The sequence below is a fragment of the Euprymna scolopes genome, chromosome 18 (genome assembly GCF_053919585.1).
Source record: "Euprymna scolopes isolate OS-2025 chromosome 18, ASM5391958v1, whole genome shotgun sequence".
Taxonomy (NCBI): Eukaryota; Metazoa; Mollusca; class Cephalopoda; order Sepiida; family Sepiolidae; genus Euprymna; species Euprymna scolopes.
In genome coordinates this window covers 93811491-93827829 of record NC_136499.1, presented here as the reverse complement: position 1 = coordinate 93827829, position 16339 = coordinate 93811491, and positions in this window count along the sequence as shown.

The following is a 16339-nucleotide window of genomic DNA, read 5'->3' as shown; positions in this document are numbered from 1 at the left end:
TGGTAAACATTTAGTAATATTATCCGTCTAATCTGAAAAACTATGAAAATCGCCACGTTGAAATTCCATTTAGCAAGCATAAACAAAGAGTTGCTGATACAGCAAAACAAGCATATCCTTGGGAAGAATTCTGTTCCCGAGTATGTAGAGAAGCTTTCATGAGTCTGCAGCAATCTATATAAAGACCTCAACCGTTAGAGCAGTAAAAGTATTAAGTTATACTTAACATACATCAAATATTTTTGATCAACGACAACTCACATATGAACTAAACATAAAAAAGTTAGATCGTCTTGACTAGATTGACACAATGATTAAAATCCATGTCACAAAATAGTCAAGTAAAACAGTATGTATCGCACGCACTTGTGCCAGCAGTGAGTCTATTCATATAGAATAATGGGATATGAATGTCTCCTATATTTTGATATATATGTGTGCATATATATATATATATATGTGTGTGTGTTTGTATGTGTGTGTGCGTGCATAAATGCATGTATATATATGTTTTTTTACACGGTAGTCACCACTTATAAAGGTCCGGAAGCCACTCAGGGATAAGGGTTATTGCAAGTGCAGTACGTTAGTGTGGAGATTTAATGAAGTGTTCACTTAAGGGGGCGGTCCATTAGCAATTTGTTTACGTTGGACTTGAAAACATCCAGGTTGTAGTCAGGTGGGAAGCAGGCAGACGGAACAGAGTTCCACAGGCGTGCACTTCTAAGAAAGAAACTTTGTTCATGGAATCTACGATTTGATTAAGGCACAGATAAAGAGTGGGGAAAATTTTTCACAGTGGATTCAGACGGGTGTTTTTCTGAAAGATTGGCGAGGGGGGGACCAGAGATTGGAGTTCAGACGAGCACCTGCCATGCAAATAACGATAAAACAAGAATAGACTCTTAACGTCTTTTCTGTGGGAGAGAGGTTGCAGGGTAGAGAAAAGGGCATCCCCCACTAAGCCACGAAGTCTATTTTGTACTCTGTCAACGCAGGATAGCATATTTTTAGCAGTTCCTGTCCAGATATGGCAGCAGTAGTCCATCTTTGGACGTACTTGGCTTTTATATAGATAGAGAATTGCATCAGTAGTGAGATATCTTCTGGAGCGGTAGAAGGATCCCACCATCTTTCCAGCAACCTTGGAAACAGACTTGATGTACGTGTTCCATTTCAGATCAGGAGTAAAGGACAAACCCAGAAGCTTATCAAAACATGGGGCTTCTCCTAGACGAGAGCCATCCATTTAAATTGATGCCAGATGTGGAGCAGAGCGTTGATGATATAAAGATAGGAGTTAGGTTTTTGATGCATTAAAGGTAACCAGCCACGTCTTCCCCCACTGAACCACACGCGCTCGAGATGTATGTATATGCACCTATCTAAAAATGATCATGCCTATTAAAACACATAAAATATCTTTATCTAATAAATACAGTATAATAACTACAATACATATACTCACCTTAGAGTCTTAGAAGTTAGGCAACGTTCAGCCTGAATAGTACTAAATGAGTGACCACATGGGAATATTGGGCGCTCCATGTAATAAGGCGGCGTAACCTCCAGACAACTGTAAAGCCCAAATAGTGCTTTTAACAAGCATTTCCCTATAACCTCGTAATTAACACACTTTTTTCAACAGAATTTCTGATCTTATTAATTAGTGAGATTGCCTGGGGGTAGTATGTTATTCGTTCCTTTTTTTATTTGTGTTATATTCGCATAAAGAATTATACGAGACAAAATCGCAATTTCTAGCAACACATTAATGGAGTTTTTCCTGAATGTTTCCGTTATTTTCTATGACATTTCTGGTAAAGTTTTTTGCTTTATTATCTTAATATTTTTTCTTAATATACCCAATCGTTTTGGCACAATGCCTGGACCCTTTTCTTTTCGCTATTTCTGGAGTCATACGGACTTGGTCTATTTTTTATGCTACTAAATATCTTTTTAAGAGATCAGCCATAAAAAATATTCGCATTAGAATTCCATTTTTATTGACCAAAAAAATCATAAGATCGAAAATCTTTTAATATTTGATGAACATATTTCAGCAAGATTGTTTTTTTTTTCGAATGTCATCTGGTTTTCCGGTATTATTGTACTGCTTAATCAAAGAATTGAATCAGTTTTCTCCATAAGGTCACGTTTTTCTGCTAAGTTGATTTAAAAGAAGATATTGCACCTTGTGTCGAAATCGATTACATTATTGTGGCATTATCGGCTTATTTTTGTTTACACACATCATCCTAAACATTTTTAAGAGAAAATGTTTTACCAACAACATATATTGATTACTGGATAGAACTTAATAGCATGCATTGATAACGCTAAATACACGTTAATTATATGTTGTTTCCCTATTGTTTGGTTCAAAAAGTATTAATTCATCATGACTGTATCCCAACGAACTTGATACCTGGTTTCCATTTCTTTCATGTTCTGCTTGAATCCTTCCCTTGCTGGTCAATAACTGAACACTGTTCTTAAGAAACCAGTCTATATGTGAATATATGTAGTGCATCTTAACGCTTATGTTATAACCCAGGTTTGCGAAAGCATTTAGCATGTTGTTTGCAAGTTCTGCGTAATTTCTGATCTTATTCTTACCAAAAAATGTTTTACTACGAGAACAAATGAATTTTACGCTTTCGGTTCAAATTAGTTCATTGAGTTTTCGAATCTGGATCTGTGATGACATACCGGACCTGAGAGCCGTCAATGATACTAACTTTCAACTTCTCCATGGTAAATCCCGAAAAAGCCTGAGGAAATTAAGTGAAGCAATCACCATCTTTATCCCAAGCCTCTATGAATTACTTGATCAAACCGAGCTTGATGTGCAACGGCGGGATGAGTATCCTGTCTCTATCGACCAGATGGTCGTTAACGATGTTCCTTCGTCGCAAGACTTCAATTTCCCCCAAACAGGCCAGTCGTTCTTTGTGTATGCTAAGCATCTATATATGGAAGATTCTCGAGGTATTATGTTGTCAAACCCATCTATATTCGACGTAATCACCTATAACTCTCGGCTTGAATACGTGTTGTCATTTAAATAATTACTTTTAACCTACACAATTATGCGACATGGAAATTTACTCACAAAAGCAACTAAAATGCAAAACACATGAATACATGTGAACAAAAATGTGAAAAATCGACCTAAATAAGAAAAATAGCAATGATTAAGCAAAAGGAATTTGATTTCAGGAGATCAGCTCATCGACTTCGTCCTTAATCGGTTGCAAAACGCAGTCTACAAATTTATTACTAACCATAGAAAAAGTGAAGTTTCTTGCATTTGAATTTTCCTCACGCCTCATCCAATATCTAATCGCTATTTACATCTAATCTGTTGATATTAGAATATGTTTTAAATATAACCGCTCAAAGTTAACCTGTAATCTTATGATCAATTTTTTGTTAAGTATATACTAAATAGTCTCTTTCATATTTCCTGTCACACATTTGATTTTACTTCAAATGTTTTAAACAAACGCTGATTATATTGCTATTGAGCACATAAAAGTTGTTACCCGTTTCAATTGAATTACAGATGCTGTACATTGTTTAAAGTACAAGGATGGCCGATCCACTTGACCATTAATAGTATCTCCTGTCGAATTACCTCGATTTTACTTTGATGTTTTCCTTCAAGATAATCTAGAAAGAAAGCTTTATTATTTTAAATATAATTACAAACACGATTCTGATAATAATTGCTTGTAAAAATGAAAGGATTAAAGCAATGTCTACCATAATTAATGAGGAAAATAAGTACATCGATACTATCCGATGAACCGTGTTAATCTATCGTCATGAGAGTTTGATATTACTTGTCATTAAATAATTATGATAGATGCTTGTCGTGTTTTTGAAACTTTAAGACTAAAAGCCAATTTTTGCATTATTTCGTGCCATCGGTAATAGTTTGTCTACTAGCTGAACCCCATATCTCTGAAGGGATCGTTTTTCTCGAGTTTTATGTCCTCCTCTCGGTCCCAGCTTTATATCAGTTTAAAGAAGATTAAATTGCATTATTAATGCTTGTTGCTTTGTCTGGATCATTATTCCAGTTGATTAAAATACTTTATTTATGGTTTTCGTTTTATATTATATCTTTTTACTATATTTAACACATGCGTTTTTAATACTAGGTCTTATAAAATTTCGAAAAGTTTCAAAAAATAAATATACGTGTGTGGGGGGTGCGTACCTGCAGACAATCCAGGCACCCTAGACCCACAATAAATACATAAGTCCAAGCTTTTGGGAAAGCCATTCTAATTCGCATCCAGTTTGCTTATCATCTACATCTACTCATCAATCTCGAGCTGTATATGTGAACACGTCCATAAACGTGATTGTGGCATTTTTTTCCGTGAATTATAAAAGATGTATTATATTCTTTTCGCCAGAATCGAACTTACGACCCGAGAATGTCTTTAACCAAGGAGTGATTTGTTTAGTAAAGTGCCATCTGCGTTGTACAAATGAAAACCCACTATAATAAAGCAGATATTTCTTGCAGTGACCTGATTTATATTTCGATGACACTTTTCTGTGATAAGATTCCGCTATGAATTACACGTGCAGCATAGTCCGAATTTGACAGCACTTTCATTCATGGCTTGTTTGAATTGTTTACTGTAGAAGTTAGTGTTATTTTGAGACATGATGTAAACTGGAAAATGACGTTGCAACAATTGCAACGATGCTAATTGACTAATTATTAGAATCTTGCCCTTGAAACGATTTCAAGATTGATAACCGCGTTGGCCATAATCGATAAGAGTCAACAAATGGCACCCGTTTCAGTGCGTAATTCCAATGTTTTGCTTAATCCATACATAATGCACATCTGTATAATTTGCCATTGATTTGGAGCTGGATCTATTGAGAACCTGCTTTACTGTCGCTTTCAGTCTCAGCGGATAAATAATTCGCACAAAATAGAATGTTCGCATAACGTTCGCAGTCCCTCTGTCTCTATCTCTTTCTCTTAACATTGTTTAAGAATGCTGAGGAATTCTTTTTCTGGGTTTTTTTCTCGTATTTAATCAAATCTAAAAGTGCGAGATTAATCAAAATGTTGCACTTTTCACACGTGATATTATTCTTGTACAATCTCCGCATTATGATTATGTCGCTTGCTTTCAGTAGAAGGCATAATGAGAACATATTTTATGTGTAATGCCGTAGTCTTCCTTTTAAGCGCGAGCTTCTATCTTTTTAGCACGACATCCAGCTTTGTCATGTTATATGTTGGGGGTACTTTGTTTGTTGCAACCAGCATACATATTCGATATTTGCTCCATCGGTTTTCGGAGCGACGCGCACTAGCAGCAAACTTACGTCTATCATATCCTTAATTCCTTTTTACACACTCACCATTACGATCGACGGGATATGCTTATAATACTTGGGCAGTTGCGCTTGCTATAATACCCTTCAGAGGAGTATCGGAAAAATTGACATCCCCGTTCAGGATGAGAGTCGCAGCTTGACGTCTGACTCTCCTGTCACTCATCAAAGCTATCCACGTACGGGAAAGTAACCCGCTTATTTGACACACAACGAATAGTGTTCATGACACGGTTATATGACTGTATCCGGTGCTACCTCGTTGTTTTTATCTTAATCTACTGTAATCCTACTTATAATTCCGCATGTCTTTCACCGTTATGCAGCTTTTAATAATCCGTAAGTATGGATACCTACAGATACAAGTTCCTCCTTACGGATTCTACTGTCGCCGTACACACACGAACACACACACGCACGCACACACAAACACACACACACACATATATATTTATGAGTATATATGTGCATATAGGAGTATAAATGGGTGTGAGAGAAGAAAGAAAAAGAACAATCCGAATAATTTAATAAATTTTAATATGTTTGAACAAGAATAGAATAAGTTAATTAAATGATCAAAAGAATATCGTCCATTTATTTAGTTATTTTGCTTCATTTTATTTATTTTTTCAACATTAAATGTTTGTGTATATCAATTAACGAAATCTACAGTGGCGTTTCAAAAAATAAATATACGTGTGTGTGTGTGGGGGGGGGTGCGTACGTGCAGACAATCCAGGCACCCTAGACCCACAATAAATACATAAGTCCAAACTTTTGGGAAAGACATTCTAATTCGCACCCAGTTTGCTTATCATCTACATCTACTCATCAATCTCGAGCTGTATATGTAAACACGTCCATAAACGTGATTGCGCGTATCCTCTGTATGTATCTGTACGTGAAGAAGCATTTGTGGTAGTGCGCGAGTGTATATATGTGTATGTTCACGTATACGAGTGTGTTCGTGGGGTGGCGTGGAAGGACTTGGTTTTGAATAGAGGCCACACAAGTTTCTGACCATTCCAAGTCGAAAATGCTGGAAGGGTCATATCCAGATAGATCTTAACCTTAATGACTATACCCGTGCCCCTTCCCCCCGCTGCTAACTCTGCCCGCTCAATCATGTTTTCGATCAGTCACACTGAGGAAGATCGAGGGATCGGTCGAAAAGTATGTGCTTTTGAAGGAAACATTCTTGTTTTTTGCAAAATACTTTTTGTATTCCTACACGTCAACACACAGGAAATAAATACAGAAAAGATATAAACATTCATATATTTTTCGTATTGATTTTTTATTCATACATATTTAATATATATATATATATATATATATATATATATATATATATATATATATATATATATATATATATATATATATAAGATACACGGCAACGCTTCATTCATGTTTTCTTTTTCAGGACTAAAACGGAACGTATTATCAAAACTGTTATATTCAAGACGTATTAATCTTGTTAGACAAGATCTCTGTATGTAAAATATGTTTTTTTCTTGTACGGCTAAGGGTCTTTTCAACATTAATGTTTCATAATGTCCAGAATGGATACATTCGTATTGTGCTTTCGCCATGCATACACTATTTTTTGCAGATACGCTCATTGTTAAATTCACGATAGTCTAATATTACCAACATATAATTTGTAATTGGTGTCTAATTCAGCTATTATTTCTTTCAGTTCCTTGACTGGCCGAACCCCTATACATTATATGGCAGCAACTAACCGTTGCTTTTACGTATCTGCAATTCCTGCTAATAACCCTAGATCAATGGGTTAGTCATTAAATAATCAGAAATCAGTGTTTTTTAATATGCAAAATCAGTGTAAAATGATTTTTCTTGCAGTATCATCTGACCAGTTTTATGCTACAGCTGATACAGTATACGGTTTGTCAAATTTTGCCAAAAATCAGTGTTGTCGATAAAAGGCGCTCCCTAAATACGTTAGCTCTTCTCATACTCCACACTTGAAGACTCAAAAATATAATGCCACTAAGAGTCTTAAGGGTAGCGCTGATAAATGAACATATAGAAATGGATTTGTTTGTTTAATAATTACGCAAATGATCGTATGAATAAAATCTTTACAAATACTCAGACATTATGATCTCCTATATGAGCGCTATAATATGAGGATATTTTTATCATTGTTTTGACTCTCGAGTATGTATCCGACACAGTTAGTCAATCGAGAACCACATTACTCTTCCTAAAAACATATAAGATATTAACTGATGTATAGTCAAGATAATGGAAAACTATTCTTCTTGAAGATTCTACTCGAAATCGGAAAAATAATACCAGAAAGTTGAGGGACGGTAGGATGTGCGTAATGTGGCAATAAGATTAACTATCAAATAACATTGGTTAAAATATGCTTTCTCAATATTCAATAGAACTATGGATATAGCAAGAACATTTGTCAGTCGTTAGACAACATACTAACAGCTAACGACACAATGACAAACGCCAATCTCGTTTGAGCGATACTTTTTTTTATATTGTATAACGTACGCAATTTAATGCAATCAAAAATATACAATGTTATACAATGAATATGTTGATAACTCAAAATTAATTATCTGATGAGAATGAAGTTGCACATTGACGTTACTGTTATGACGGTGCATCAGATTCATAAATCTAATTTGTAAAAATCATAATTTTAAATTCCGTATTAATTTTTACTGTGGCTCACATTTTCAAGATGGATCTTAATAATTAACGACACTGGTTTACAATATGAAGTACAAAACTGGCTACATCAGCAATCAGGTAGCGTGTATATACAGTTAACTGAACTGGAATTATCGCCAAAAACGTGACACAAACATTTTTTCCGCAATTTCTATCTTGCATTTTGATCTACATAACATTAATTTAGTCATTTATAATACTATTTGTATTTTTACAAAATTCAGTGACGATTGATCAAGCGATGCAGACATTACATTAAACACACACAAACCTCACGACCCACAAACATCGGTAAATAGTACATTATCTAGTCATTTCATAATTGTGTATCTTGCCCGTTATCATACGTAATGACTAATGAGAAGATGTTGACTTAGAAATTGCATTTCTCTACTCGGTTTACAAATATTTCAATGAAATATACTCCGAATAATGTACTGTTCTGGTGCTCCCTCTGTCAAAATACAATCAACGACAAATAATTTAATTCAATCCGTACATGCACAAGTTCCTCAGATGGCGTAAAGGTTTATTTTTTAATAGCTATTCTCCTACAACTCATAACGTTTGAAATCAGTGTTGCTCTCTCATTGTTTTACTGTACCAAGAGGCAGATATTATTCGAATTATTTGGATTCAGCGGAATACTGTTCTCATCTTGAGTGGGATTTTCACAACGTTTTGGTGGATGTAACATCCGACCTTCTTGAGATGTATATTGTAGAACTCTGGAATATATCTGTCGAACCCGGGAATTTTGACAAAATTTTGAGCGGGACGCTTTATTTACTTCACGGGGGTAGCGTGCTATTTTTCCGTCAGCTATAACTGGATTGTGGTACAAAGTAATTCGAAATTGTATTTTTCGGTCGTCCACACGGAGGATTGAACCTTCAACATTCAGGAGAATATCACTTTTTACAATTGATTTTTCCAAGTACTCAATGCACTGCGCCACTTGGAGATGGTAGGAGGCTACATCCACCGAAACGCTGTGTAAAGTACACTCAAGATGAGAACAGTAGTCCGATGAATCATAATTATACGAATAACCGATCCTCATCTAAAAAATTCAGAAACGTCATAGGCAGAATTTAAATGTAATGTGGAAAAACTATACATTTAAGGTGCAGAGTTTAAGAATCTGACCAGTAATTGTTAAAAGCGATGTATATATCAGTAGTCACTGCCTATTTGCTTAATACAAATAAAACAGAAAGCATTTTTTACTATAAAACCCTTGCGCACAGTCACGCTTGCAGATGATACCAGTTGCTTGAAACACTAACAGACAATTATGAAGACGGAAAGTTAAAACGCTATTCGTTTTATTAGCGTTCAGCAGTGGTAGATTTAGAGGCTTGTGTAATCTTTCTTTTTTCCTTAAAAATGTATCGATCTATATTCCGAATTACTGTCTTTCGTAGCTGGGCGTTGAAAGAAAATTGAATTAGGGAATTTAACAGAAGCATTATTTAAGGTTGATGCGGTATAATCTTGCGTGAGCTCATACATATAAAAAGGAGGCACGTGTTATCACCTTGTTGGATATGTTGTCTTGAATTTCTTGAACGAATACTAATTCTATCATTCTTTTATTATTACCGGTAAATGGCGATCAATAGCTAATAAATAATGTACAAAAACGATTTTCTCCATGACAAGTTGAAAAGGTGTTAGATACATTGATATGAGAAGACCGGTTTATACATCGAAAAAAAAAAAGAATATCCGCCTTAGAACAGATAAAATAAATTCCCAACATAGAATACTTTTGCACTATTTTATGTTCCCGTAAGAAAATCCAAAAAATAAAAAATAAAATAAAAATAATCCTAAAATCCTTATTCTGAGTTGAATAAAATTTTTTACATGATATTATTCTCGAACTTATCTTCAATTTATTGCTGAAGACTGAAGGGGTTTTAAAAAGAAATTGAAATTCGAGACATGCTTTTGTGCGACCTCACAAAACAAACAAAGTAAAAATTACAACAAAAATCTGACTCGGCATCTTTTTCTCTATTAACACAAGATATTTATTACACTTGCTTTCCAAAAAATGTCTGCTTCTTGTTTTTTTTTCAGTGTACATTTCGTCTGCCATCAGATTAACAAAACTACGCCGTATCGACCCCAGTTTAAAAGTTTCTAGCCGCTACAACGGGGCCACAGGGCTATCTGGCCAGGTCGTATATTTTTCTCTCAAACATACACTGACCATAGCTAGACATTTCACGCCTTCGACTGTACACGTCTATCTTTCCCCGCGTGTATTTTGCTTCGTCATTTCGATCACGTGCTGTCCTTTTTTTTTAATCTTATCACAAAGCCCCCGCACAATTGCTAATTTGCATACGGCTGTTGCTCCTGATAATATCTTCGCTAACCATCTATCCTTCGACTGCTACTTATATTTTCACACGCGCTCACACGCGCCCTGTTACATTTGTAATCATTGTGTAAGTACTAGGGATCATATGCAATAAAAGGCTAATATGCTTGACTATTTAAATGAGAGACCGTGCCCGTTGTAGACGAGGGTTTCACAATATATGTCATTATGGCCCGTGAGCTTAGAAATTACATTATCTCCAAGCAAGATCCTACGAACAGACTGCCGATAATGAATCAAAACATTTTACAAATGTGGCACAATGGCTAGCCCCTTTTGAGGGAGGTAGGGTCTTCTATATTAATAAACATTGCGTCTAACTTGGCCTGCACTTATGTGGAGGCAAACACACATACGCACACGCATTTCAGTGCGGATACATTTTCTTAAAGGTTAAAAGTGTCGAGACTCGAAGATTGACCAGTGTTTATGTTTCAGTGCATAATAAAAGTTCAAACTATGTTGACATTATAATTTTGAAAAACAAATCATTGCGTGAAACGCATCGTTCTCTCTTACCCTTTCTCTCTATCTCTCTCTCTCTTTCTTTCTCTATTTCTCTCATTGACTCCCTTTCCCTCTCAATGAAAAAAGAGAGAATTGAAACATAATTTTATTGTTTTAAGACAGTTGAGATTTGCTTGCTATAGGCGATAGGTCGACAAAATATGCTTCCAACTTGTTCACTGTTAAATAAATTGTATATATTTTTATGAAAATGCATTTGTCGCTATTTGTATACAAGTTTTCGATTTCAGCATGCCATGAATGCCGACGATGGGAAGATGCCTGCTATGACCACAGAAGATGCGACCCATGCCAGACAGTTATAGCCGACGACGGATCGACCCGTCTTCGTTGGTGTTTCCAGCATGTGTCTATCGTTTAGATATGCTTGGATATCTTTCATTCCCCGTAGAGCTGGTTGCGTTCCCAAGACGTTCATCAACCAAGTAATCCTTCCGAGGAGCGGCAGTGCAACACAAGGAGCATTAGCAAACTTGGATCTGTGATTATAAAACAGTAAAACAAGGTTCACAGTTATTTTTATCGAAACGCATTCAATATAAATTAAAAAATAATTCAAAACGCTTAAATTTTGTGGTTCTGCGTTCGTTGTTTTAAGGATGAAACAAACTAACACACGTTCTTATTTACTTATAAATTACATGTAAAAAAAGAACAGAAAAGCACAATTTTATTTAAAGTAAAACTGAACTTTATTGAATATAAGTAAAAATTATGCACGTAAAATTCCATATCTTTGAAACAGAAGGCAATCAAACGTTGCAAAATATGGAATATGATCCAAGCAATAAACACGTATTAGACAATCAAGTAAAAAAAAGACAATAAATATTTTTAAAAAATCAAAAAGAACTATTGTGAATAATTGTTCAATGTAAAGAAATTATAGTATTTTCCAAATAAAAAAAGATATTTTTCTAAATCAAAACCAGCTATAAATAATTGTAAAAACGTAAAAGAAGTATAGATAAGTTTAACTAGGACGCGAACAGTAACTTTACAAAAATAAACCCAAATTTAATTCAAACAAATAATGTTAATCTAAACTAAGTTACACGTATAGAAATATTTTAAACATTAAATATAAAGTAATTAAAAAATTATTCTGTGGAATTAAATTATATTTTTGAATTTTTTTCTGATTTATTTTTTGCTAAAATTGTCATTCGATGTGAGAAAACATATTTCTTAACTGTTTCCACACATGCAGTAAAAAATGATAATAAATTTTAAGTAATTAATAACAATAAATAATAAACTCGAAATATAATAAAAATTCATTTAAGGATGTATTGGAGAAATAATGATGATATACAATGGTATTTTGTTTTGGAATATCGTTATGAAATTTTACTTATAATCAAACTTTTATAAATCTTACTTTGCTATATTCGCTTAGCGATGAATTCTCTCTTTTAAATGCATGTACTTGACTATAACGGCTGACGAAAACACGTTGCCTTTGGAACCTCGAAATGATTCGAAATTTTATAAAGAAAATACTGAATGAAATTCACACAATAAGTGTATGACACTTCCTGACACTTTTTTAAACGTGTTTTCGTCACTCGTCTTGATTTCCTACTTATGAAACATGACACTACTTCGTGTTCAAAATCTTTAGATTCTGTATAAAAAACTAACAACTTTAACAGATAGATAGAAAAGTGTTGTGGGGAAAGACACACCCTTATAACCGCTAACATGGACTTGTCCATTAGACATATAACCAACAAGTCTAGAACGCTCAATCAGAGCTATCCGGATGTCGAGCAGAGACGATTCCCCACGGACTTACTAACATTTTCTGTACCACTAACCCTTGCTTGATATAAAGGTTCTTCTTATTCTCCCCAAGTCGTCGTGTTCCTACTTTCACCCTTTCCTACTCAACTACAAAAAGTAACTTGCCATAAGTTCAGTAACATTCATTAGTTATATATTTGAATTATTGACTATTTTGTTTGTTGGCTTCTTATTCTATGTCTTGGAAAATAATTATCTATCTTCTTTCGATTTCAACATTAATTTTATATTCTGTGTTTTTAACCACAAAGCAAACCGAACTTCTTCCTGGTGAAAAAATCGAACTTTCATCTGTGAATGATCGTGCATGTGGAAGAGGTGAGGACAATGTTAGTCGATCTAGGTTCTGGCGAGTCTCCATAAGTTACACCACCAAAATAACTACAGTTTCCCACACGCCCATCACAAGCATTACAGCTAGTTTTAGTTTTGTTATGCTTACCTCACTTCATGGATATAGAGTAAGCAAAAACGATTACTCTGTTTCTATGGAACAGTTTAATCCCTTCTTCAACCTAAATTCCTAGCACTGTCATCAAATTAAACATTTGTCGTTTGGCGAAATTGGTGATCAGTAAAGAAACAAAACTCTCCGTAAAGAGTAGGAAGAATGCGCTGATTTATCTTTTGCAAATTATAAAAAAGAATAGTAGACGCTATCTAAAAGAGAACGCGCAACATTCGGAGTTTCAAAAATAATTTTATTTTAGTTGCGTATTCTAAGAACAGATGTTTACGATGTAGTGTAATCCAAACGTGTGTTCTGTACTGCTAATAAATTATATTACAAATATCGCATGAAATTCTCTAACAAACTCTGTCTACCCATAACCATAAAGACTATTCGATCATCTTCGATCGTAGTTGTATCCTGTCTGCGGTAGACTATACACCCCATCTGTTTGTACCACACCGTAAACATTTTAATTATTTTCTGAAATAAAGGCTAAATAATAGTAAATTTTTATTCAAAATCTTGTACAATAATATATATATATATATATAGATTATTCATGCACAGTATTAATATCGATGGTTATTATAAAATAAAAAAAATAATAATTTCACTATAGAAAACAGATTTTCGTGGGATTCAACACCGTAACTTTGACTTCCATAATAACTGCGGTATCCGAGCGTACAGCAAACTCCCGACTTTAACATTTGACTTTGACCTTGAAACAAACTGTGTATTATCGCTAGGTCAAAGATCAGGTTTTGTCGTGATTAGTTCAGTACTGAGAGCATATATACATAAGCTATAGCGTTGACCGTTAACCTTAAGCTTGAAAAATTGTGCCACTATACATAGGTTGAGGACCCTCATCATACAAGGTTGGTCATGACTGGTCCTCTGGTTTGGTCTGTAGTATATATATATATATATATATATATATATATATATATATATACGCTAAAACCTTTACAATTGATCTTTACCTTGAAAATGGTTTGCACCATGCCTATGTAAGGGAATAATTCTGTTAGGTTTGGTTATGATCGGTCCAATGGTGTGGGCTGTAGGACAGTAGATATACATAGCTTACGACTATGAGCTTTGACCTTAATCTTGAAAAATTGTGTTCACCATACCTAAGTGCGGGATCATCATTATGCCATGTTTGTCATGATCGAGCTAGTGGTTTGGGCTATAGGGTATTTTCACACAGAAACACATACGCGCACGAATGCTACCACTTTATACACCCACAGCCACAGCCCCCATATATATATATATATATATATATATATATATATATATATGTATATATATATATATATATATATATATATATATATATATATAGTATTATAAACATGCACTTATAGCCAAAAATAAATTACACATTTTTTTTCGTCGGAGAAAACTTAAATATCTTTTAGACAGCATCAGTGCGTACCTAATATTTCTCTGCACTGGTGTTTCCTAGAACAATCTGGTGTGAATGTACTTTTCACTCTGAATCAACCCTTCCGAAATATTTGAAATCACATATAGTAGTAGCCGCCCAATTAAAATTTCAATACAACTAACAGACACTGACATTTACGAACAATGATGCGCCCTTCTCAATTGATGTTACTTCAAGTATTAACATGGACTTGGTTTATTTACTAAAATATTTTCCTGCCATCCGGTAAGATAAAGAGAACCAAGAAATGTATACAATGACATAGTATTTGGCGGGAGTACAAGTCAACAAAAAATTCTCATAGTACCTAATATGTTCCAATTGTTTTTACTTAGTTTGAGGGCGTTGATTCAATAAATTATGTCACTTTTTTCTATCAGGTGTTTTTTCTGCCATGGTATACTCCTCTTTGTTTTTTTCTGCCATGGTACACTCCTCTCTGTTTTTTCTGCCATGGTATACTCCTCTTTGTAGGAAGCGGATAGCTACAATAAATACAGGCGCATTTAAGAAACAATAGTTTTTTGTAAGTTTAAGACATATATTCATGAGATCACACCAAATTATGCACAATTATCAAGATGACTGTGCAATAAATTTTCTGATCATATTTGACCCAGTTGATGGAGACTCATGAGTCATGTTCCACCATGTTATTTGTAGCTGGCTGTTATTTTCACCAAGAAGAATTTTGTTACATTCGTGAAGACCGTAAAGGCATTACATTCTGCAGAATTCATAACATTACTAGAATCATCGTCATTTATTAAATTTCGAATGTGGGGAATCCATAAAAAATTCTATCTTTTAATTACTCTATGGTAATGCCTGGAAATGTTATGTAAGTATATTTGAAACAGCAGCCATCGTTCCCATACGCCTTCATAAACTGTTTCATGATGTCAAGTTGTATATGAAGAGGAGGAAACAATTTCGCTCCATCAACTGAGAAGTCACACAATTGAGAGAGCAAGAAATCAGTTGCGCACAAATCAATCTGTTATTTTTATATCCAGTGCTCTGTTCTTGTCCTGCTATTCCACAAAGACATGATGAAAGGGAATTTTGTGTCGCTACCTTGTAGCCCGAGAAACACAGCTATTTTCAAATCCACACATATGATCCATTGGTACTATTTGTATGCAATCTTTCACAGAACAAATTTGATTTCATAAAACCTTTCTTTGACAGTCGTTGAATTGTTTAGAGAGACTGATTTATATAAATTGTTATTGTGAAGAAGAAGATTTTAGCCTTTCTTTTGAACTATTTATGAAAATGCGCAAATATTGAGAATAATTCTGTTCGACACAAAGTTGCCGGAGCACTCCAGCAACGTCATTGCAATATACTCTGTAGTTTTCCTGAATGAAATATGGCAAGAATTCAATATGGCGTTTTCTGTAAAAAGTTATGCAAGTTCCAAACTAAAAGAGATTTTTTTCTTAGAGTTTTGAATCTAAATGTTTAGAAGATTCTTTGGAAATATAAGACCTTTAGTCAGATCATTAAATTCTCTTGGAGGAAAAGTTGTTGTAGTGAAGAAAGATGCAAACCAATATCTGGAACAGTAGACAAAACAGTAGCTTGCTCTTTTCAG